The following is a 22,928-nucleotide window of genomic DNA, read 5'->3' on the forward strand; positions in this document are numbered from 1 at the left end:
AATTTGGCTTGAGAGCATAATGTACTCATGAGAAGAAATCTCTTCTATGAGAAGAGTTTGTTCTACATTATCATTATGTACACAAAAACCTTCTCCTCACAATGGTTGCTGATTCGAAAACAATTCCCCTTTCTGCTAGTTTTAGGTTGTCTTTAGAATATGGCATTTTTCTTACAGCAGCTAGGCATAAACCCCATGCAATTGTGTCAATACTTTAAGCTAAAGCATTTTCCCCAAGCGTTACAAACTAATAAGAGTCAGGTGGCTGAGCGGTTAGGGAATAGGGCTAGTAATAAGAAGGTTGCCGGTTCGATTTCCAGCATGCGCAAAGATATTGCGTCCTTGGGCAAGGCACTTCACCCTACTTGCCTTGGGGGGAATGTCCCTGTACTTGCTGTAAGTCGCTCTGGATAAGAGCGTCTGCTAAATGACTAAATGTAAATGTAAGAGACGGGCATCAACCAAGAATATCAACAAAAGTTGTTTTTATTATTTAGGTCTGAGGCTCGGCATGCCTCCAGTTCTCTCAAACCCAGAGGTCTCTCTGTGAAGATCTGCTGTTGGAGTGGCCCGCCAAACCTCCGACAGCTTTGTTTACAATTTGGTCTGTTGTTGCTCATTTATTGATGTTTTGTTCATGTTTTACATCCAGAGGATCCATTTGGGTTTTCCTTGTTTTGATTTCTCTATTTAACTGTTTTTTTTCTGTGGTCACAATGGCGTGTGGTTCAGAAAGCCAAAGGCTCAGGCCTTGACGTAACCTGGTCCTAGCCCTGCATCTTTTTGAAGGCCTCTGCAACTTATTGTCTACATCACAAGACCATATATCAACAGCGGGGAATGGGTGAGGAGGACTATATTTTTCTTAGCACAAAGATCAATATGCCGTGCACCCGCATGAGACAGCAAGATTTACAGCACAACTCGGTGAGTTATAAACACATCCCCCCTCCTCCCCCTCCTCTACCACTCTGATGATCATCAATGACGTGAGGGGGAACAAGATCCGCCATCTTCAGACAAGGTCATCAATTCAGCCTCACTGCAAGCAAAATGCCACCATTGTCATGTACAGTGTGGGCCCGAATGATTGGGATTCGAAACAATGCGGGGAGTGGGCCTGTTTCTTTCAGTAGAGAGTCTGATTGATCCGCCTGACATCACAAACCGGGTGCTCCAATCCCACTCTTCATATATTTCACATGAATAAGTAAATCAACAAACATCAAAGTGGAAGGTATCGACTGCGATCAGGGACGAGGAAAACGACTGGTGAGGAGCCGCGACTCAAAACTGTCAAATAGGATGAAGAGTCAAACTAACTAATGCAAGTTCCCTTTCCTTAATGTCTCTGACTATTATGTGGCCATTCAATTCTTCATTACAGTACTTACTATCCTCAAATATGCTCTAATTAGGCGTCTATTCGTCATATCTATTGCAACAATCTGAATCTAGACAGCTTTTAATGGAAATGTTTATAGAAAGCCTGAAAGTACAGTCAAAGCCAGGTTCCGGAATAATGACATTTAGACACTTAGTTATTAATGTGATATGACATAGAGTTTGGTTAGAACCCTACCCACCATAGTACCACCAAACAGAAGATTCAAATTAGCACTTTTAGAACCACCTTCTTCTAGACAAGCCTTTCAAAATAAAAGCGGTGCCAAAAGCACACTGAGAAGTACTGGAGTCAGACATTAGCCACTGATTTGGTATTTCCTCATTGTTTCAACATCTGTTTGAGGCACAGGTTGCGTTCATGTAACTCACTGTTTTCTCATTATGTGGAGTGCTGACAATGAATCCAGGCCATCCCTGCCCAAGCAAGCTCAAGCATTCTTCTTGTGATGGTAAAGTGACAGCCATTATGTTGTGTTGTGTATGAAACTCCAAATTCTAATGTTTACAATTGCGTGCATCACAACGCAGCCCCCCCAAAAAATAGATACAGTATCATTTGACTCTGAAGTTTGTGAAGGCTATTGATCTATAAGGCAAAGTGATTGGCATTGAGGTAGAACTATCTTTGAAGAAAAAAACTGTGCGTGTTGTTGTTGAGTTTGTTTGTGGGTGTGCGTGGGTCACTATGCGTGCAAGAGTATGTGTGTGTGTGTGTTTACACGTCAGATTAAATCATGTAAAGCTGTGGTTTTCATTCGGGGGGCCCATGTTTACATATCAATCTGCAATCTTCATATCTCGACTGCTTTCACTGTTAGTCACAGAGTGTTTGAACCTTTCTTATTCAAAAACATATATATATTTTCCCAAAGTGTAGCTTTAGAGGTAATGCCCCTAAAGCTCTATTTTGAAGCAAATGAAGGGATTACCTGAGCTTGGTTCATGTGGAACTAAAAGGAGACATTAATCTACAATGATCTCCCAGACTTGTGCCGGCTTGTGTGAGTAAACGTCTTTGTGTCGGCAAGTGCCCGCACAGCACAATTTCCAGAGGCAGCCCATAATGAAGCATGTGATGCCCAACCAGACATAAATGACAAACAGGTTACTGGAAAAGAGATGAGTGGAAGCAGAAGGATAGAGGTAAGAAATGGATGAAGTTAAATGAGGTTTTACAGTCAGAAGATAGATATGTCAAACAATTGAAATAGTTTGATTGTGTCTGATGAGCTCAACAATTTACTGATGTGAAAAATACCTCTGAAATCTCTCTGTTTTTTAAAGTTTCCGTGGAAAAAAAGGCCTTGTGATTCCCATTGTGACAGACCAGAGGACTTTTTCAAGCATCTTGTTGTGTTAGACAACTCAATACCACCATGTCTCAGTTAACTGCAGATATATTGCTTGAACCTGCATTCACCAGAAAACAGTGTTTTATACAAACTCACGACATTAAGAGTATTGATGCTTTAACGTTGGCACACAACAATACTGCCAATCTCTCTACTTGGATTACTTTGCTCTCTTCTCCTTCACCCCCAGGGTAAAATAAGTACAAAAGAAAGTGAATGCTGGAGATATATCATTGCATCAACATTGACTTTACTTGGCAAAACTATTATATCATCAATAAATGAAGCTGAGTTCAAATGAATGCTGACGTGGCAGACTCATTGGCCTCTGGGTGTGGATCAATTTATTGACCTCCCTTGTGGGTGCTGTCCAGGTTCTAGTACTAACTTGCCATCGTTCCCTGCACTCCCTTGCAGGGATCCATAGCCATACCGCAGTGTAATATGATAGCTGTCATGGAATGTTTGCGCCCATTCTTGCCCATCCAGGCATAAAACATTGATGTTTATGCACCCAAGTGTAATATGTAAATAATTCAGCGGTTTTGCAGGCGATTGTTTTGGTTGAGGACATCTCTGGCAATGAGAAAGTCTGTCAGCAATGGGCAACGAGAGGATTTTCAATTTCCCATTGCTTCTTTGCAAAGCACTACACTTGACATTTTTCCATTCCAATTTAAAGGACGTGTTTGAGCAGTGTAAGCCTCAGAAAATCTCCCTTTTTTTTCCCTTCATTTTATTTTCTTCCCCTCATTGATTCGAGAAACAGCAGCAGCATGATAGAGACTGCAGAGTAATTAGTGCCTTTGCTTGTGGAACAGAAGATGGAGCTGTAGAAATCCGTTCCCTTTATCGATAAGAAGATTTAAGGCCGTTTTGAAGCTTTCCAGAATGCAAAACTCCACTATTCTATGTAAGGACCACTTACTTAGAATAGATTCGTTTGCAGTTCAGTTGGGTTCAGCCCTCCTCAATGAGACAAGGGGATGAACTGTTCTTAGTTATATGATGCCAAGAGTATTCTCAAATAGGTCCCTAAAAGTGTAACTTATTTTCCCTTTTCGTCTACTACTGGACTTTTTATATATTTTTTCAATAACAAATTGTCCAACAAAGTTATGACAACAACTCATGGAGTGTTGTTGAACAGAGAGAGGCCAATTTTGGATTCTGATTCAAGGAAAAATTGTCTAATGTCAAATTGGTATCTAGGCTGTATTACAAAAACAATGGGATGCAGATTGAGCCTGCAAATACCATGCAACCTGAAAAAACCTGTCTCATTAGAAGGTTTACAAATCACAGTGACTTATCATCAAATGCACAAATCCAATCCCTGTCTGAGGACCTTTTGCATTTAATTATTTTGAACCTGGGGTGCACAAATGACAATATCACCCTCTCTATCCCTTCTGTCCCCAAATCTCCACTTATTGCCGATGGAAGCGTCGTATTAATTATTGTCATGACAAACAATAATTACAAATCCCTGAAACAGTACAAAAAAAGAATGCTTAATGCACAAATCAATTACAAAAGTCACAGCACACTTAATTAAATTCAATTTGGTGGAAAAGCAGCACATGTCCCATCCAAGTGGAATGAAGTGGCGACGCTTCTACCTCCCACACCATGCAGATGCTGTGTTTAGTGTTTGAGATGAGGTTACAGTACACCAGGATGCCCCAAGTGGCAGGCAGAAAGAAAGAAAGACCTCTCCGGTCACAATCTGCTCGGTCGTTGTCAATATCCATGAAACGCGCGCAAGTCAATATTCACACTTTTGTACAAGTCATCGTTCACTGAGGCTACAGTCTGCCGGCCTAACTGCACGTCCCCGCAAACCTGAGCAGGTAAGAGTTATCTCTCACCACGCACCACCCACATCATCCCCATAGCAACCAGCAACCTTGGGGATGAGGTGTGTGTGGGGGTGTGGAGGGTGGCGGGGAAGGGAATGAAGTAAACAGACAAACAAACGCAGATTGCTCTGCATCTTTGCCAGTTAATTGCACATTTGTGCTTCTTAATCCTCCATATGGTTTCTATTTATGCTTCATATATTTACATGCTAAATGAGATGCAGTGAAGTCATTTATGAAAGACACAATCAGGTACACAGGCACATGCTAATACCCCACAAATGCTTTTGTGTTTAAATGATGTTGGTACTTTAGAAACAAAATGCTTCATTGATTAGGCATGCAGGGGTATCTGTAGAATGAATTGATATGGATCTTATCTTACAGTAATAGTCTGCCAAACACGAATTGGGTTTAGGTTTCTCAGTGAAACTACTGAAGAAGTAGTCAGTCATCAAATAATATCAGCCACTTGTTCGACAGCTTCTCCCGACCTTCACGCGAATGGTAAACGGATGCTTCAACTCAAAATTGATTTTTGTCTGTATGTACAATAACTATATATGGTAACATGTCTGTGAAAAATGTCTCATGTTTGAAAAATGAGAATATTGAGGTATTCTATGGAAGCTTGCCTTGGGCGTTATTACTGTCTTTACCTAAAGTGCCATACGTTTTCAATTTAACCACAGTTGAGCATAGCTAGAAAAGGGAGAGAGAAAGACAGAGAGAAAGAGAGAAAGAGAAAGAGAAAGAGAGAGAGAGAGATAACACAAAAAACATACATACCCTGTGGTACCAATTGTAGAAGTAAAACTCTAATGGATTTTTACTGTTATTTTTGTTGATTCAATGTATTCATGGCCACAAATAGACTTCAAAGGGCTTGCTTGAATGAGGTGTTTGTCAAGTTCATAAGGTCCGACAAACTCAGTACACAAAGTAATGACATCATATGATATTTACTTTGATAACCATTTGGAGCAAACAGTAACAATCCAGTGGGTCAGAGGTCAAACTTGATTGGTTCCATCAAAGAAGTTTTACTGTTATGCCTTATGTATATCATGACTATTATTGTTTCATTCTGAATGAAAATACATTGAGTCCTACTGCTCGTCCAATGTACTGCCCCCTTGACCTGTGACTTGTGATTGCCCCTGTGTTCCGACCTGCTTTACTGTGGCGTGCTTATATTGTTTGTGACTGCCCCTAAACCGTTACCTCATCACTTTCTCTCTCCTTTTGTTCTTCCTCTTTTCCATCATTGTCTCTCTCTCATTCTATCTCTCCCTCTTCACTTCCCCCACTCACACTTTCTCCTTCCCTTTCTGTCTCTCTCCCTCTCTTTCTCTCTCTTTCTTTCCTGCTCCCTCCCTCCCTCCCTTATCTCCCTCCCTCCCTCCCCAACCTCCTTTCTTTATCTCCCCGCAGACATCTATCGTGCCCCCGGACACCGAAGGGACAGGGGGTTTTCTTGACGCTTTCCGCTGAGTGAGTTTTGCTTCCGGAGCGTTCCTCATTGTTCCTAAGTGTTGCCACCCAGGAGAACTGTCCTTGTCTCTGACGTGAGACTGAGTGAACGTAAACATCCCAGACTGACAGCGGCTTGAAGGACGATTTGTGTCACGCACCGTTCTGCTGTCAATGTGCGGACTTTGAAATTCCAAACAACCTTCTTGTTTGGAAGAGAGGTTAACATGAAGGCGTGATTAATGGGTAGACGAAAAGCTAGTCCCTGGTTCTTGTGTCTTTGGGTTTATACGCATATTAAATGGGTTCTCCCAATGGGAGACCTGCCACTGGGTGACTTTTGTGTTTTGTCATAGAACTGTCATAGCCTATTTTGATAATAAGCAGTTTGCGAACGTACTATCCTAAATCAGTTGATGTGGTTCAATTGCTTTGCCTTTTTCACAGTGGCATTTCAACACAATTACTTTGACTTGTGGATAATTGCAATTTTATATATGACCTCCACTCATCAAGGGTATACTGTACTTCATTTCATTCAAGGAAATAGAGAATACAGTACATTTAATGGGTATTTCTCCAGCGGGGAATTCATTATTGTACAAAGATCAACTCTGATGGGACAGACATATTATCATGGTGGATACAAATGCAACAAATGAAACAAATGCTGAAAAATGCTTAACTCTATCTGCTTATTCGTGGAGTACTAAACGAACTACAATTATTTGTACATAAAGACAGAGAGAGAGAGAGAGAGAGAGAGAGAGAGAGAGAGACAGAGAGAGAGAGACAGAGACAGAATAGGATATGTCATGTATTTACTGTTATTTTATATGAGCCGAAGAGGCATGTGCATTAAATTCCCTCTCCTTTTCTGCAGATCCACCATGCTTATTTCTTTGTTTCCTATACCATCATTGCGTCTCATATGCCCCACTACAAGTGAACTCAATGTCAGTCAGGTGCCTTTCCAGACTGGCCAAGCAGTGTATATTCATGACCTTTCCTTCCAGAGGAGAATGTATGGATGTGAAAGACCCCCCAGCCATCCCTGTATTGACAATCACAACTAAACTAACTGAACCCTTCAGCAATACAGGCCTTTGAACTAACTGATGGATTCCGTCACCAGGGCCAGTGCTCTGTGATTCACCCTGTGTATAACGCCTGGGTTATATCAATATTAAAAAGACAGAAGTTGCCCATGTTTTCAAATCAAGTACACTGCATGGGCCACAATGCAAACATCTCATCACGGTTACGCCTTGATGTCAGAGTTGAACTCAGTGAGTAGACACCATCAAACTGTCGGAATCAAAACCCCCTGGTACTGTAAACCAGAACACAGCCCTTCACGACGCATGCACAATCCACGTAACAAATCCAATTCTACAGCATAGAGTAACCCTTCCCGCTCGGATTGCTGTATTTTGTCTTTGTTCTCCACTCCCTCTCCTCTCCCGCTTCTGGGAAAACACGTGAACGCCAGCGGTGAGTGCCAAGAGGGCTCTGCTGAGTGTGTGTGTGTTGTGTCTGTGTTGTGTGAGTGTGTGTGTTGTGTGTGCGAGTATAATTCCCAAATGTTCCGATGGTACAATTTGCTGCAGTAGAAAGAAACATTTCTTCCATTAGCAATAGTAAAGAATTGTAAAAAGCAAGTTAAAAAACAACAACAATCCATTAGGTATGATTAAGAATGTATTAACAAGTCGTTCATTTTGGAGTTGGGTATGCTCACAGATTCCACATCGGCCAAGTTAACGTTGTATACTTTAAGTGTTTTGTATGGAGACTTATCTTTCCAACTTTGTGTTGTGTTTCTGTGTGTGTGTGTACCTGTGTGAGTTACCGTTATGGATATGCGTGTATGGGTGTGTGTCTTTGTGTGTGTTTGTTTGAATGTGTGTCCTTGTCACAGCTTTTAATAATAACAGTTTAAATATTTTCAAAACATCTGGAGGCAACAGGAAAATAAACAAGGAAATGTGATTTGCTGCAGTGATTTGGGAGCTGTAGTTCTTAAAAACAGTCTCCAAGGACTCTACATGTGCCTGGGGTCCTTATGAAATCCTCACTTCAGCCCTGAGGACATTAGTTCAGAAGAGTCATCTCCACAGCAGTTGGTCTAGCTCCGGGGTATTTCATCTCAGTCCAGTTAATGGCCCAAAGGGGTATTGTTTTCAACGATCCCTTAGTGCAGCAATGCAACAGCAACAGCTTTCTCCCTGACACTACATAGAAGCTGTGCCGTTGTGGAAATGAAATCGAAGTGGTTGTTTATTTTTCGGGTGGGATAGATACTAGAGTAATGCTACAAATAATAACTTAGCATACTGTCGGATAAATAAATAGTGTCTGAATAATCGCTCATGTACCAGAAACCTAGCCTGTTACATTTCTCTGTGTCAACCCCAAAACACTAGTGTTCTGTATGATCTAGCATATCACACCGAATCCAAAGTGCTGAGCGGGGGAAACCTCCTCGACGCAAACTGGGCACACTCTCCTCTCCTTTCTGCTTACTTCTACACTTTATCAGAACGCAATATGTACTCAGGACATGGGCTCTCTCTGCTCAGACAAGAAGCTCATTCCCCCAAGATATTTACATGTGTTTCATGTTCCCCTTTCATATCTGATTTGCTTTTGATTAATACAACCAAACCTTAAAGAGAAAGCCGATGCATTGAGTTGTCTTCAATGATGAATGGGGGCGACGTAACGACGACGTTGGGGATATGTAAATGTGTAGGTTCCACGGTGTGACGGTCCCCGAAGTGGAGAATCTCTATTACAGATGAAAAGGGGGTGGGGAACGATGTGAAGGAGACCCTGGTGAGTTTTCAGGCCGTGCAAGCATGGGAATTACACCTCCAATCACTACAGCTGGTGGTTCTATCAAAGCGAGATGCAAAGCGAACTCGGTGCTTTTAGAACATATGTAGGAGGCGGTGAGGCGTCACGCTGTCCTAAATGGGAGTCATTTGCCTTCGTCTGACAACGATGTCCCTTTTCCTCTCGATTCAGGACTGTTTTGGAGAGGGGCAAGTCTTTGCAGCAGTTTGGTAAAAGGGTCAAAAAAGGGCACTTGAACAACTGGAGAGACGGCCATAACAAAGTAGATGAGCTATTTCTTCAGACTGTATATTTTCTTATGATACAAGGATAGTATACATAATTAGTATTCCAGTACAGACATGTTGATCAGCAGACAGTGTGCCTGATTTCCCTGGCTAATTCCAATATAATCCATATTTGGAATATTGCATACTGTAACTGAATCAACGTGTGAAACAAGCATCTGTAACATCTCCACAAAGCCTGCACTGCGTGTGATCATTATGGCGAAGACTTACAAGGCCATCCTGTTTGGACAAAACCACATTCTCACATGTTGATGTTCTGTATCAAGCTGAATAAACCAAACAACATGGTGCGGATAAACACCTCTATAAAAAGCGGACCTTTACCTTGTGGTCTATAAAACAGACCAGATTCACATCCACGGTCCATTATCGGCAGTTCTGTTTGGCTGTAATCACTGTCAAGAACATATTGGATATCGATAACCGGCCCCGAGTAATCCTGGGAACACTGGCCCATCAACCAACAAAGGAGGCTAGGCATGTTTCCAGGTCGACCTGACGCCTGGGAGGCATTGACCCCAACAGCATCGCCTCCCTCCCCCCAAACATACGAGATCTCAAAACCCTCACATGAGCAGAAGGAAAGCCATGGAGCTGTCGATTCCTTAACGTGTGTTTCTTGATATTTATTGTCCACCCCAGTTAACCAGGAGGAGGCATGGGTAGAAGGGTTGAATTTATGGGTCTATGTCGGACCAGCGAAACCAAGTCGTTGATTTACTTTATGGGGATATGGGGAGGAGGCCATACAAATGAATAAGGTTATGGTGAAGGGTAATTTAACGTATTTTATTGAACATCCAGGTCTAGGACCTGGGTATTTGGAAGGGGATTGGATATCTTAAACAAGACCCATTCTGGAAATGTATGTATTTTTGTTGTCCACGCCAATACTCTATACTAATAAATAAAGTATCGCATTTCAATTTGGATTATCATATCTCAGCTTTGCTCTCAGGAGTCGTCTTCTTCCCCGGTGACGTCTCACAAGAGCACGTGGGAGAAGGTTTTCTCTCATTTCCCCATTGTGAGCATCAAACAAGGCTTTACAGTGTAGAAGGCTGTGAAATGGTTTGTTCGACCCGGACTTTTCCTTCTGGGTAATCCCCAGACAGAGCAGATTGCTTGACTCCCTCCCATCCAGATGATAACAGATTGATCATGTTGATGTCTGCTCTCTGCCCGCCTGGAGAATCCTATACCGGAGAGCATCTGCAGTGCTGCTTGGAAATACAGAGGAAACTTTTTTCTCTTCCTGGAGCAGAGAGACGACAAAACAGAGCCCAAATAGACTCCACCGGAGCAGGGGGTTCGAAGACGTACCAGTGGAGGATGAAGGAGAGAGCAGCCATACAAGCTTCAGCCCTGCGGAAGTGGAAGCCTTCGATGATGCGTGTCTGTTTGTTCGTACATGACTTATTCATACACATTCCTGGGCTTGACATGCCAAGGGCGTTTTGCTTTGGCTGGAACTCCAGGCAGGTGCTGAGGCAATGTCTCAGTCAGTGAGATAGGGGGATAAACCCCAAACTCCCAACTTCCCCACCGAATGGAGATGCACCTGAACTATCCAACTTTTCCTTTGGGAAAGTTTCATATCTCAACTGGTGCTCATGTGTGCGTACATTAGTATAGACGGCCCACTGAGTGGCTCAAAATCCCTGTGTTTGTGCTCATCCAAGGCATTCACCTCTGAAAGGAAAAACCTCCACGTGAACTAAAAGTGATGTCAATTAGCTTCAAAGAAGATGGATCGTCATTAATTTTGTGGCTTCCCTTGCTCTCAGAAAGCCCGGTCAGAGTTTAGGATGGGTGCTATCTGTACGGTAGTCTTCCTTTTCACAGACAAACAGCTGAGTCAAAACACGTGTGATCTTGCTCCATTTAGCTTTTAAGAATAATCGGTGTCTCGCCTCGCATATTTTCACGTGTTCCTGGAAATGCACACACACCCTCTCAAGAAGTGGGATTCCGTGTGTCTGGCCTGAGTATAGACGATCGAAAGAGCCGCGAAGAGAATGATACGCGTGGTCATTTTGATTGCTGTGCTACCACAATATTACATTACCATTCATTTGTTTTTCATAAAAACCCAACCATCCCACGCAAAAACAACATGTGTATGTCGTCTTTAGTGTTGGATAATCTCTATTAAAGGCTGAACTACCATGTTCATTGTTTTGACACAAATCCCATGATATTAAAGACATTTAGATGATGAATTAGTCAAGGCTGATGATAGAAGGCTGAAAGAAAAACATGTGGGCCATCAATTGCTTTGCAAACATTCTCTTGTAAACATGCTTTTGATTTTTGAACAAAGCTCAAAGGAAACCTTAACGTGAACACAATTATCACATCATAATATTTGATTACATCCTAATTCCGTGTGTTCTGCAGGTTCTAAAGGATTAGTAATTTACAGTTTGTAAACACGTTCATTTATCAATGGGTTCTAAATGCAGAAGCAACATGTGGATGCAGTGAAAATGCACTTAATGCGCTGCCATCTAGCTGGCTTTGGAAAATGACCCCCAGTGGTTGAATACCACCACTTGCTGGTTAATGGAGTGAATGGGATGTTTAGAAAGCCTCTGAGTAGTCTTCACCTGTAATCAATGCACTACTAAAAGCATAAAGTTGACAAATTGAGGGATAATTGCCAATACATGGGTTCACTCTCATCCACCTTTTTTGCCTCTTCCATGTGCTAGGCATTTGAATGGATCCTTTATTTTATATAAGAGACACCCCACAGATGATCAAATCAGATTTGTTTGGAAGGTAGATAGTGCATGTTCCTTACAGCAAAGAAAAATTACAAACATAAAATGGCTCTCTATCTCTCGTGATTATTTAACATTTTCACACCATTTCGCTCAGTGGCTCAGAGGAAGTTTCAGAGCTGGGAGTGAAGAGGAATTGGTCCCAGTAGTATACATATGAAAGGGAATATGTTTGAAACCCCATCACACTCAGGAGGATACAGCTGGTCGTTGAGCTCGCAGCGAAAGGATGTGAGAGGGTTCATTTCAGCCTCTTACGTTCTTACCGCCAACCTAGAATCGCTGGAGTATCCACCATCACCTCACCATGACCTCATCCAGTTGTTTGCTCCGTCTCTCTCTCTCTCTCTCTCTCACTCTCTCTCTGTCCCCCTCTCTCTCTCTCTCTCTCTCTCTCTCTCTCTCTCTCTCTCTCGCTTTCCTTCTCATCCACTTCTTCTGTCTTCCCCCCTCTACTTTACTTGATCCCCATCTTCCTTTCAGAGGGAATATGTGAGGTAATTTCTAACTTAATTTCCGTGGCGGCTGCCAGCAAGAACCTATTTGATTTGAGGTGGGGGGGGGGGGGTTGAATGTTGAATGTTGAATTCAATATCTATTTCAAGTTTTTGGACGTTCTGCAATAAATAGGAATGGGTTCTAATCTAATGTTGGGTATCTCTGCAACTGTTTTATTATGATTGTCTCATAGGTTTATGACCCTCAAATAGAATCCAATGATTTTCATTCGAGCCCCTGTGGTCAAAGTGAGAGGAAGGCCACCAGAGACGTGTCTACAGTAGCCCCCTGAGGTAGAAAGATGGATAACACAGTGTTCAAACCACTACAACGGAACAAGGTTGATTTTTCCATGCTGTAGACACCTGAACAGAATAACAGATACCAGACGACCTTACGTCCCCCTGATCATGTCAGACTTGGGAAGATGCATTGGAACGAGGCAATGGGCTGTGATCCTGTCATGATATTGGAGACTGAAATGTGGAACCACCACAGGCAAGGGGGTCTGACTCCCTGCCTGTCTGCCTACCACGGCAGCATTAGACACATTGTAAATGTGAGTTCATGTGTGCAGTTCTCTGACACATGACAAATGGGCAGTTGTAAAGGTGGAACATGCAATATTAATGCACCTTTAGTGCCAAAGCTTCAGTCTTGGGCATTGATTCATTGCAATGTGATCAGTTAGTTTCTGTGAAAGCGCGCGAGCTACAGTGTGTGCAAGTCAAATGGTGTGGCAGACTGTTGTTTCATTCCCTGCTGTGAATAGATTTTCTTTCTGGTCTGTGTTGATGTTTTAATGTACGGAAAGGGGCCAGTATCGAGGCTCAAAGATATAGTTGTTTTAATGTTTAGTACAACAGTACACCCCAACAGCAAAGGTTTGTATTGGATAGCATTTAAAAGGTTTGTACCGATCATGTTTAAACAGTGTTCATGGTTTCTTACAGATGGTCTTAAAGGTACATAAACACACACACACACACATAAAATGAAGGTAGAGAGTGCTACCCTTTCATGAAATGGTTCTTATTCTATTAAAAGCATACACTTTATATGCCAGCAGGGATGTGCCCTTTATTCCAATCAAAACACACTTGCAATAATTTATAACACATGTAGAGAAATCAGAAAAACAATCCCATCAGCCAGTTTCATTCTCCACCGTACACCATGCCTGCTAACTCCTGAATCTTCTCCTGAGCTTTACAGAATGCAAAGCTCTTTTTGATGTGAGAATATTTCTTTTCTTTTGGCTTTCGATAAGTGCCTGTTACACTCTCCAAATTAGCATGTTTATTGCTTACTGTTGCCTCGCTATGCTTGTTTGCATATCAAACTCCGGGTCCATACACCCTGCAGCTTGGTTTGAAGTTTTGGAATCGTTCTGAGGAAAAGAGTTTTTAGTTTAAACACGAAGCACAACATTACAATAAATAAACTCTTCCTCATAAACATTCACGCTTCACTGGCCTAATAGCAATATAAAGGCCCGAAAGCATGTACATACACTTTTAAAATACAGACACAGCTGGGATAAACAAAGATAAAAAAAATTATGTAAAATATCTACTCTAATATCAAAAGTCTCTTCATTACTATATTTTAAAAACATAATAAGGTCTCTACGGTATTACACAGTGCAGACAAGGAATATCCATGACTGAAAATAATGCACGTGAAATCCAACCCTACAGTAATGCCTTATAGGGAAATTGAGACGGAGCCTTGCTAGTCCTAATGCGTCTTAAAAGCAGAGGAAGCGGAGCCTTCCGCTGCGTCCTGCGATACCGTGAAAGGAGCATCCCATGCATCTTCATTTACTGGAGACAGAAACGAGACAGCAATCCGCCAGTACAAAGGGACTGGCGACAACAAGCCCCACCCATTTCGATGGTTAATGACCAGGCTAATGATGATGAAAGGCAAATTACACTCAATTAAATAAAAAAGACCAAAAACGTCCAAGGATAATCATTACAAAGACATTAAAATGAAGGTCACAGAAGTTTAAAGTGTGACCTTGTTTGGTGAAATGTGCACAATAAGGGAAATGGTGCGAGAATGGGTTCAGTTGAGGTCAGAAAGTGTAAAATAAACCCCTGTCTTAAAATGTAAAAGTATGGAGCTGTCCTTTTTCTAACCTGGCTAGGATCACGCATCTAAAAGGTATATTTTATGTTTACATTTAGTCATTTAGCAGACACTCTTATCCAGAGCGACTCACAGTAAGTACAGGAACATTCTCCCCGAGGCAAATAGGGTGAAGTGCCTTGCCCAAGGACACAACGTTCTTTTGCACAGCCGGAAATCGAACCAACAACCTTCTGATTAATAGCCCGACTCCCTAACCGCTCAGCCACCCACCCGGTTTATGAATGTTCTCTGCATTCATAAACTTCTCCTCTGCATGCATTAAGGAATGCAAAATGGAGGGTTTCAAATGCAGTTCTATCCCTCAGGTACAAAGAATTAGGTCATGCTGTAAGGAGAAATTTTCATATACAGTAATTCATGCTGTTTTCAGGGTTTTTCCACATTAGAGTGTTCAGCGTCTTCCATATGGTTTAAGCAAAAACGTTTTATTTTGGGTATCAATAAAACAGACTGATTATATCGATTTTTGTGCAATGTCCAAAGAAGTGGTTAATTGGCCCATTACACTAAATAGCCTGGCTTAGAGGGAGCTACAGAACAAGTACAAGTGAGAACCATACACTGGGCCCTGGGGAACACCATATAGAACAGCAGCAGTGGTGGGAGTGTTCCAGACCATAGATATTATCCAAACTGCTGCGTTGGTGTCACCTTGAGTCCCCTGGGACCAGCAGTATAGTACTGTATATAGTATGCTGTGGTTAACTCTGTCAAACATTACAGTGTCGGAGGAAAAATACACACAGGTGTCCAAAGTCAACTGCCAGAGGGTGGATTTAATTAGTCAGGGCAGTGTCAGTGTTGTATAAATAAAACAAATCCACAACCAATCGCTGTGATGATTTTGTGGGTGGTAGTCATCATAATTCTCAAAAAGTAATGTTTTGGATCCGTGTTTATTTTAGATATGGTTACAGTTCTTTTTTTTTTTTTACATTTTTACAAATAAGTGGTCCTTCTCCCTTAATGTGTACAGATAAAGAAACAACGTGAACCCACAATGCATTTCACATAATGTGTTGTTTTGTGTAGCATCAACCTCTGAAACACCTGCCAGACAACAAGTTTTAAATCTTAATTTTTTATTTAAATTAAGTCGTTAACTGTAACACACAGACCATATTTGCATAAAATCCCACTACACTGTAAAGAAAAAAAGAAAAAAAACATTCAATTTCAAAAGAACTCCTACAGCACAGTACTGAACAGGAAGTTACAACATTGATCCTGGTTTCCTCCACGTGGCATGTAAATATATGCACAGCAAATGACAGCACCTACCATGAGAGTGATAATCTGCGGTGCTATATCTCAGGATTTTTATTGTAATTTACTTGTATCAACATGGATATTATTGAGCAAAAAAGGTGTCATCAAAGTGCCATGACCCCCTGTGATTATGCTGATAATCAAACTTTGAATTTGTGTTCATGAGGGGAGATAAACCACAGAGGGGTTTCAATGATGTTCTCACGCTTTACAGTAATGTCCGTGATTTTAATCATGGTATGTTATACTTGTAGGCCCACTGTCTCAACTGGTGTATGTGGAAAAGAAATTAACAAGCGTAAGTATATATATTTTTTTGAATTAAGTATATGGAGTATGGTTGATTAATTGAAACACCTTGATGTCTCACTTGCATGAAAGCATTCAACAACAACATACAGAAAAATCCTCTCCCTGATACACTGCACATGCTAGTCTAACTCAAAAGTAAAACAGCAAGTCATCAGTGCAGTTATTATCATGACTTGAATTTCCCTAACCGGTTTCCCCTCGCTTTGCGTACATTTCCCAGTAAAACAAGGCTGACCCCTTTAAAATCATGTTCACCCAGAACTTCCGAGTCAGCGGCAGAGGGTAATCTCCATGTGCAGTGCTTGTATGGGGGCAGGGTGGAAAGGCAGCATCACCATACTGCTTACTGTGCAAAAGAGAACCTCATCAACTATGAAACTGTCTAGCTACTCACATCACCTAGGCGGCAAACACACAATAGACACAAAGCATCTTTCCCACACAAACTGTCAAAGGGGAATTTGCACTTACAAAAGCACATAATTGTCTATGCAGTTAGATGTGCTTGCTTTTTTTCTCCAAAACCATAAAGAGACCGTGCTTCTGAAAATGACCATATCAAGCTTAAATGTACATCTAGACAGACGGAACACGTTGTACTTTCTAGACTATAAACCCCTCCTTGATTTATGTGGTTATCACAGGATTGTGTTTAATTTTTCCTTTTCTATTCGTTGCTTTAACCCTAAAACAGACATTGAACTGTAATTTCTGGTTTTCATTTGTGAAAAATCTGCTTTTAATGCAAAAAAAAAAAGAAGCCAAACCTTAACCTAATTGGAGCACCGCAGGGATTATAAAATGGTTACCATGACAATCTGAGATCAGGTAGTAGCCTAAGTGGTGTCAAATGCATTCACTGCATGGCAGGACATCTTACTGCTACAAAAGGAAAGGTGCTCTGCATAAATATTTCCATTTTGTACACGCCAATACCGAATCATGCTATTTGATGCAATATTCTGTTTACTTTTTGCCAACAGGATGCTTTTAAAGAAGGGGGAATACCATTTTGACATTCGCATCAAGTTTTTCCTCTGGTTTCCTTGGATGGATTTCTGTGTCTGAATGTACTTTCCACTTAACCACAAATCTTTGGATGAGGGTCTGTCATTGTCTCAGAGGGTTCATCCTCCCAAACTCTCCCCCACCCCTCTTCTCTCTCGCTCATTTTTTTGCTCCCCTCTAACTGCTCAGATGTTTCTGCTGCGGCAGCTGCAGCTCCCAGGAACACTTCAAAGCAGCTCATGCACGTTTGAGGTACAGTGTGCGAAATACGTCGAGATAATATGAGGAGGGATACGGTGGTGTCAGCAGGGAGAAAGGATTAGCACAAATACCTCAGTGGCAGTTAACTCTAAGCTAAGCGTTCCTCCGTTCTACAATATTGCAGTCTATCAACCCCAAAAGTCAGGTTTTTATTTGACTATTACGGCTCCGCGATAGTTCCGCAAAACCCTTTTTAATTGTATGCTCTGGACTGAAAACCATATAGATAGAACGAAACCAAGAGGATACTGTTAAGGTTGCAGTACCTAGCATTGAAAATATAGAATGCAGCATGATTACATGGAAAGTGGCAGGAATGTGGCTGTGGACAAAGTTTTACGCAATTTTTACAAAAAATAATCTGGTACCATTGTCACAAAAGTTTGTGTCAATGGTAGTGCACCATTAAACATGCCTCAAACCACACCATAAAAGTCTAACAGCAGTCCCATTTGTCAATCCTCTCAGGCAAGACATTTATTCCAAACCACCAGGCCCATATTGTTCGTAATCCCATGATATAAAAAACTTTGAACTCAGTGAAGGATTTTCAGCATTTCAGTATGACTGTCTCTTTAGTCTATAAAATAGGTGATTCCTGTGATGGAAAGCCTGCTAGTATTATACTAATGAAAATACATTTTGTTCTTTTAACGTTGCAATAAAACAATTGACAAATCACTAGATCCCTGGAATAAGTGCATTAACAGTGGAATCCGTATCCCATGTGAGGCAATGGAGTGACGCTTTTTCCACTTAATGTATCACTGCTAAGGCTCTAGAGGCCTTATGGAGACCTTGTAAATCATCATTTCTATCCAAGTGATGGATAGGCTTTGGGGCCCCCCACAGTTAAGCTAGAGCGCAAAGGGAGTTATCATGTCTTAGGAATCACAATTCTAGCCAACAAGCATGAAAAATGACCCAGAGTTTGTTGTTGTAATTCACAACGTGTTCATGCAGTTTTACACTGTATGCAACGTGTTCATGTTGAGTTTCGCTAACACTATTTCCCGAGTCCATACTGGTGCTTCTGTTTTTGATTGTGTTCGCTCAAGTCAACCATTTGGCCTAAATGTCATCACTCTTTTTGAAGTCTAATTTCTCAGGGATACTTCATCAGTGCATATTTTCTCCGGTCCCATTTTACTCATCCCTCTTCAACATGTTGTGTTAAGTCCCCTTGATACATCACGCCTGACAAGCCCTGTTTAAAACACATGTTAACACATTTCTTTGTGAACAAATGTGTGAAACATGTACTGTTACAGTAAGATCCCCCATGTTACATAACCCAATTACAGTTGCTATATAGTTGCATCAATGCCAAGATTGATTAGTTGATAAGTGCAACATGGTCTTGCTTTCTCACTAAAACAGAAACGTGTGATGAGCCTGTCTGTAAGTATATATTCTAAACATGTTTAGTCAGTGTGCATTGTAAAGGCAGGGTAATATTGTTGAATTGAAGCCAACAAATCCCTTCAAATAAACAGGCATTGCAGAAAAAGAATTATAGAAGCAATATAAAAGTGAAATTTTGCCTAATATCAATCGCAGATGTGCTCACATTATTGTTGTCAGTAGTAATGTCCAGAAGAGAACACAGAAGAAAAATGCTGCTGATTCATTTTCAACATCAACATGTTTGTCAGGCACCTCAAACTAATCACACTCTGTACACAAATAAATGTTTTTATATTTTCTAAATGAGCTACGTCATCTTGTCAATGCTGACCTCCTTCAACAGGATGTCCAACATTTGAGATAGGGGCCCTTAATAGTTTTTTGCATGTCTTCTTAAATGTATCTCCTTTTTCTGTTACTATTTGGGGTCATGCCATCTTATTGAAAACCCTAATTAACCAATGTAGCAATTGGAAACCTTTTAAAATGTTTGATTCTTATCTGTTCTTGTCCCGCACGTTTCTCAGTTACAAGATACAGTCCCGAACAAGGATCTAATTTGTCGTCAGTTTACACTTTGAAACACAACAGGAACCAAATGACTCCACAGGAACCTGTTCATGAGCAGCAATATATCCATTATCTCCCAGGTAACAGTATTAGAGTATTTCTTTGCAATCCTTTATTATCATCAACACACTGTGAAGAATAAGTGGGAGAAAAAAAAATGGAATTCCCATTAGCTCTAATTACTTCTCCGATTTATCCTTGAAAGTGACATGAAGATAAATGAAGCACTCCACTATTTTAAGCAAGGTTATTTAAATGAGTGATCTTCCTCTCCTTATATCACTGCATTAATCTTAAAACAAGACAAGGGAGTTTCACTCTTCCTCATCATTTTGTCTACTCTGGTTTGAGATCCTGCTTTGCGTACAAGTGTATGTCCACAGCATACCAAAACTGACTCCAACAAAGATGGCCTGTCTTGCGTGAATATGCAATTTCTAGTTGTATTTGAAAAACAATCCAACAATCTCTTTCAAAATAGCAATGGTGGCAGAATGACTCTTGTCTCTTATCTTGATTGTTCTTGCATGTAACGCAGATCTATACAGGACGAGGGAGTTCAGTAAAAACAGTCTCATCAGTTGCTTTGATAGAATATCTTTGGCTTGTATTCTGACGCACAAGATTGATTGACAGGAGTCGTTTAAATCTTCTATCCGTATTCATTCCTTTCTTATCACGATTCTTGAAGCACATTTCATACAACTTATAACAGCAGCAATAGGAAAGTAACAAATAACATGTTATTGTAAGTGCATTTAAGTAAAGTAATGCGTTAAGTGCTGACTGAAAGCTTGTAGCTTCACCGAGTCAAAAGGATTTCCTATTCCTCCTCCTACTGTAATTCTCTCTCTGTATTTCGACTGCTCCTTCTCTATCTAGGTGGAGTTACATTGATGCTTGCTTGAATGGAAATACACAAAAAGGACAATCTTTGTCTTGTAGTGTATCTAGCATTGGCTGAGGGGAGCAGAGTTGGTGGGGGGAAAGTGCCAAGCGTACTATTCTCGATATCATTGTTATGTTAGATTACCCATCGTCTTGTTGGGGCTCCTTCCCAGTGCCTCGAACCCGCAACCCTGCTGAAGAGCTGCAAATACTTGATGTAGTTTCCCCGGACATATCTATCTACAAGCACACGTTGATACTGTCTCAAACGTCGACTGTATCAGCGCGGGAGAGGTTCAAAAACACACGATAGAATGTCAAAGTTCAAAAGCTATCTGTAACACTGTTACAACCCACTGTGAACATACTCGGGATTGTCTGACGCTGCAGAGAGCGAGAAACCTTTCGTTGTAATACATAATTCAAATGTGCATGGATGGGAATGGGCAGTGAAGGATTATGGGTCTGATTTGGGCCCATGGTTATTTCGGGTTCTCGTGAATGACTCTTTATGAGCTTGTAAATGGATTTTTAGACTGATTACCAAAGTCGGGTGATTACATCCTTCATGCCATTGAACCACAGCTGCACAGGGCTGCAGGTGACAACCAATCACTCTGCTTGGTTTGTTGATGTTGTTCATAGCTGAGCTCATTTGGTTAGCCTCCAAACAGGGTACACTTCGTCCAGGAATGTATTGATTGTGGCTTGGACATTTATCCAGTTGGCATGTTTTCATTGTTCATTCCACTGCATTTTGATGCTGACACGGGTGAATATGGAGCCTGTCTGATTCCTACACCATGCTGTTTTCTTTTTTTCTCATTTTTTTCAGTCCAGGATAAAATAATGAGTAGTAGACTAAATCTACTGTATAATACCAGGAAACTACAGTATTAGACGATGCTTAAGGAAGTTACTCAGTCTCCAAACACAGGAAAACAGATGTAGACACGATCGAAACATTAAAGCAGTGCTCCTGTAGGGACAGACGGATGGAGGTTTCCTCTTAAAAAAAAGCTCATTTAGGAAAGATTATGGGGTTTACTGTAATCTGCCCATGATGCATTTTATTCCCTTCTTTTCCCCAATATAATCCCCAGCAATCCAATTTAAATCCATTGGCTCATGGATTATTCAATTTCCAATGTAATTGTCTTCCCTAAAGACAGTAAAGTTGATCACATGGGTTCAGGTTTAATTTGCACCACATTGCATGTTAAATGTGATGGTACTTTAGATCTTTAAATGTTATCAAAAACCTTTGGGCACTATAAGGAAATTGTACTGTCCATCTCTGGAGCTTTTTTTCTAGATATAGTAAACATGTACAGGCCAGTATCCATGTTTGTACAGTTGTTTGGCAATTGCAGAGATGATGTTCTGAATTAGGAGATATATGTTTAAATCATAAACTGTTTGTTAGCAATTAAATCAATATTTACCTTTCTTTACCATCTTTTTACCTTTCGGATGGGTCTTTCAGACAAAACCATTAAAGCAGATGTATTAGATGTGTTACTTATATTCAAATAACTTTATGACAGTTACTTACATCTCAACTGTCTTTATGAAGGGATCCAGGTCCTTCCCTGATAACACTGGAGGTTTTTTTCTACCAATCACCAATCAGTGTTCTACCAATCACCTTTGGCTAATTTCTCCACGCCTCATCTGCGCATTGTCTCAGAATGGTACATTCTATCACAGTATTGTCTGAGGCAGTGAAATAACCCAAGCTGTACATGGAATGGAAATTAGAAAACAAATCGAAGCTATAGCCACAATGATTAAAATCCTTAATGTGCATTAGAAAAATTATCCCTTTGAAACTTCTAAACCTTTTTACAAACTTCAGTCATGCTCACTACTGTACTGAACAACCGTATTTACCTTCTAGTTCGAAACTGTGTGTATATGTGTGTATACAATGGGTTGTAAAGAAGGGGGTCATTCACCAATTATTTGATGCACTTTATGGTTTGATATCCCTAACGTTATTGGCCGGGTTTCCCAGATTCGTTACGAAGCTCTTAACGCTAAGATCTTCTTAAGAACGTTCTAAGAGCGTTCGAGAGCGTCCTTGGAACGTTGTTAAGACGCTCTTATCTTTAAGAGCTTCTTAACGAATCTGGGAAACCCGGCCATTACAACTACAAAGTATACACTTCCCCAAAATAAAAATGATATTTTTTGGTTGTAAACAATAGTAAAACAATATATATATTTGGACATTATATCATAGCAAGCAAAAGGTGTACAATCTGAATGGTCTCAATCTTTTCCCTTAGTGAACAGTCTCTAACCACTATATGACATTCAATCATTTATCAAGTGCAAACCATATGTGGCAATTAAACAGTGAGAACAGTTAATGATGCGTTCGCTGTTCCTGACCTTATTTTTAGTCTATTTAAACCCAGGGCTATTTATCAAAGCCAAATCACATAATTTCGACTAAAACAGATCTTGGAAATGTCACTGGCAATTCTATTCATTTCTCAGTTGGAAAGTGATTCATATTCC

This window comes from Hypomesus transpacificus, chromosome 24, assembly GCF_021917145.1.
Source record: "Hypomesus transpacificus isolate Combined female chromosome 24, fHypTra1, whole genome shotgun sequence".
NCBI classification, from domain to species: domain Eukaryota; kingdom Metazoa; phylum Chordata; class Actinopteri; order Osmeriformes; family Osmeridae; genus Hypomesus; species Hypomesus transpacificus.